This window comes from Eschscholzia californica, unplaced genomic scaffold (genome assembly GCF_041429995.1).
Source record: "Eschscholzia californica isolate CP2 unplaced genomic scaffold, dmEscCali1.0.p SCAF_4, whole genome shotgun sequence".
In the NCBI taxonomy this organism is placed as follows: Eukaryota; Viridiplantae; Streptophyta; class Magnoliopsida; order Ranunculales; family Papaveraceae; genus Eschscholzia; species Eschscholzia californica.
Window position 1 is genome coordinate 34,448,104 of NW_028238461.1, and position 3,938 is coordinate 34,452,041.

A 3,938-nucleotide genomic window follows, 5' to 3' on the forward strand; every position below is an offset into this window, starting at 1 on the left:
CAAGCTCTTGATTTTGGCCAAGGGTAATAGTGTTATGGAAAAGATTTAGGATACTGGGGTCAGAGTTGTTGTTAGTGGAAGTGCTAATGTTGAGGATATGAGAAGTGAAGGCTGCTTGGATGTTCTCCAACTCCTCTTGCCAATCACCATTTTTGTCTTTAATCGTCGTAATTTTATTAATTCTATTACCCTGAATGGCCTGGGAGTGAAAAAATTTGGTGTTTTTGTCTCCAACAGACAAAAAATTATTTCTCGACTTTTCTTTCCATAAGGATTCTTGGTACCTGTACCAATCTTCAAGCTGATTAGTTAAATAGTTATATTCCTCTTTATTAGTAGCTTTGTTGAGTTTGATAATGATATCATTGATTTTGTTATCAATGTTACCAAAGACCCTTTTATTCCATTTCGTAAGATGTCTACTAAGGTTTTTAAGATTCAATTGAATATTACTATTATTGGTCCACTTATCCGAAATAAAATCATGACAGTCAGGGTGGGACATCCAAGTACGGAGAAATTTAAAGTGTTTAGGTTTGTTCTGGAAAACCTCCGTGTCAGACAGTAAAATAGGGAGGTGATCTGATCCCACCGAATCGAGGTGGGTGATACTAGAAAGCTGTTTATTCTGAAGCCAGGGGAGGTTAGCTAAGGCTCTATCTAGTCTCTCTTGGATGAAATTCTCTCCAAATTGTCTATTATTCCAAGTGATGTCTTATAATAATCAAAATAAAAACTAAACAGAATTAATTCCAGACCAATATGAAATTTCAGTATATTAATTAAATTCCCAAACATTTGGCGAGTTTCACTTGTCCCATGGTAAACCTATGTGCGGGGTTTTCAAGGATTATACAGAGTCATAAATAAAAGAGGGATGAGAGAGAAAGAGTTATAGGAAAAAAAAAAAAGGTACGAATATAGAGGAAATTAAACAACATTTTAGAAGTTACATGAGGTTTGTAACTTGATAAAAATATAGATGAGAGAGAAAGAGTGATTTGAAAAAGAATTATTAGAGTAAATTAAATATGAAGATTGACGCAAAAGATTATGGGGTGTTGCTATAGGCACCCAACAAAACTATTAAAAGCACACAATTGTTTTCTTGACTCAGGTTAATGGTCATTGACTCGAGCTCACTATAAGCACCCAGTTAACTAATCTGTGTGAAGTTTTTTCTGAATTGTCAGCGTGCCTCGAAGTAACCTGGGTGAAGTTGCTTTCTTAATCTTTATATTTATTAACTAACCTTTTCTCTCTAACGTATTATGTCAATGAATTGTATTATTTTATTTTCATCTTGATCAAAATTCATTTCAGTTGCTTTCTTAATCTTTATATTTATTAACTAAACTAAGACATATCTCAAACTGTTAGATTGCTTTCTTAATCTTTACTAGATTTTACTTACATGGACTTTCTGTACTCTCAGCACAACATTATTGGTAGAGAATTGCTTGGTAGAGATGTCTGATTTCCATTCAAAATCAATTGAAATCAATTCAGAAGGATTGAATTCCGGACACCAAAGACAGATCATATGAACTCCATTTTGAGTTGCACCGAATGTAAATTCCACAATCTCGGAGTAATTTAGAGTTTCCCCATTAGAGCAGTGACCTGTAAAACAAAGTCAACAATCCTTGGTTGGAGTGGTAAGCGGTATAATCTTCCACTTAGAGGTCAAGGGTTCTAGACACGCTGACCAATTCAAAAAGAAAAAAGACCTACAAAACAAACCTTAAATCAATTATCAATCAACAAAAAAAAAACAGTTTAGGTCTAATTGTTGAAATTTCATTAACAATCTCACTCTAGCGGAGATCTTCTGAGATGCGGTTAGAGAGAGAAGGTTCAGTGAGAGAGAAGGTTCAGTGAGAGAGAAGGTTAATTAATAACGCAATGACAACTGAGGTGCGATTGCGAGAGAAGGTGCACTAAGAGTCTGAGAGATGACATTTAGAGAGAGAAGGATGAGTAAGAGGCGTTAGGTTAGTTTTCATCAAAAGGGCCCGGGTGCTTACAGATGAACCGGTGCCTATAGATAAAGTAGTTGTTGATCAGCCTGCTTACAGCACCGCCTGCTAACAGGAGTTTGGCCGGGTGCTTTTAGCAGGCTCCAAAATTAGGAAAGAAACAGACAACAAAGAAGTGAGTAAAATAGGAAAAGGAATATTTGAACACATCCTGGGGGATAAAAATAGGTTTTTTTTTTTTTTGTCGAACTAAAAATAGGTTAGTTACTACATTGGTGAATTGGACACATCCTGAGGGCTAAAAATCGGAATGAAGGTAAGATATAATGTTGACATAATTTATAACCTCTGCCCCTTCCACACTCAATGTGAGATTATCATAACACTTATTGCACAATTAGAGAGTTTTAATTTATATTAATATACTTCAACACTCATATTTACATAATTTCTTTATGATCATTAAACACACTCTAATTCACCTTCACGAAGCTTTCATAATCCTTCTTTTTGTAATTCCATCTCATCCTGTGGTTCTTTAGAGCAAGAATTCAATTAGCCTTTTCTTACTGGAGCCAAAGGTGAAGGTTTCCAGTAGGTCCCTGCCCTAACTTCTCTTCTTCCTTTAACATTAGCACCATTTCTTCCACCACTTCTTGGTGGCGCCGCCCCCACCGGAGGCCACTGCCCATTAGTAATAGCCATGTCCCTCATGTTTTGCAAACTTTCAAGAATTTCCACCACTAGCGGCATTCTAGGCCGGTCTTTTGGATTTAGACTTACACATTTAAGTGCCAATCCGGCCATGTCTCTTGCACCCTTTACTGAATATTGCCCACTCAGTTTCGGATCTATTATGCACCTTAGCCTTCTGCTACTTGTTAAGTACGGCTTGGCGAAATCAACTAGGTTTTGTTCAATTTTTGGCCGTGTTTTGTCCATTAATCTTCTCCCGGTTAATAACTCTAGTAGTACCACCCAAAACTATAAACATCACTTTTCACGGTAAGATGTCCTGTAAAAACTCGTCAAAACATAGTTGAACTAATTAATAATACTTAATATTTTTTAACTTTAGCAAGTGTAATAGAAGATACATTATACCTGTATTTACGTATTCTGGTGCAGCATATCCATATGTCCCCATCACTCTAGTTGTAACATGTGTTTGTGACCCTTCTGGCCCCATCTTTGCAAGTCCAAAATTTGATAATTTCGCATTAAAATCCTACAAATTTGAACTTTTCTTTTAAGCGCACAACTTCTTTTACTTAATCACAAAGAATAAGACAGAATATAATGAAAAAGAAGTGGCATACAGAGTCCAGCAAAACATTTGAAGTCTTAAAATCACGGTATATAACCGGTGTCTCTGCACCATGTAAAGAAAGGCCTTTTGCCGCTCCAATAGCAATCTTTAGTCTTGTTCCCCATGCCAATGCTAAGGAAATCCATATAAAACAGGAGTAAAGATTGATTAATATGAGTATACTTTTTGGGATAATTTAGTCATATTGTTAATGTTATTATGTAATCAGACTCACTCTTAAACAAGTGATTTTCCAAGCTTCCTCGAGGCATAAACTCGTAAACAAGAAGTCGTTCTTCATCCTCGCTACAATACCCGATTAGTTTCACCAAATTTTGGTGCCTGAGTTGCCCTAAGAATATCACTTCCGCCTTCAAGAGATTAAGTTAGTTTATAGTAATTGGAGTAGCTAGCTAATAAGTCAAAGATAAAGTTAATGAATAATGAGAGGAGTAGTATTTTATGTTAGGTTTCAACAACTCCTAGAAGAAACTAGTCTTATTAGCTAACCATAATTAAAATAAAAAAAAGTATAAAAATCACCAAAGGTAAAAATAGGTTAGTTACTAAAAGACGAGAAGATAAGGAATAGTTGGATCTTCAAATTTAGGAAGTTGCAGTTATTAGGTTATAGGCAGGAAAGGTAAAAT

The 3,938-nt window shown here is 35.6% G+C and overlaps 1 pseudogene; it reads right to left on the bottom strand.

The window, feature by feature from the left end:
- Nucleotides 1–2,534: 2,534 nt before the first annotated feature.
- LOC147544277 (putative serine/threonine-protein kinase PBL15) lies at nt 2,535–3,659 on the bottom strand (annotated as a pseudogene).
- Between the last annotated feature and the right edge of the window lie 279 nt (nt 3,660–3,938).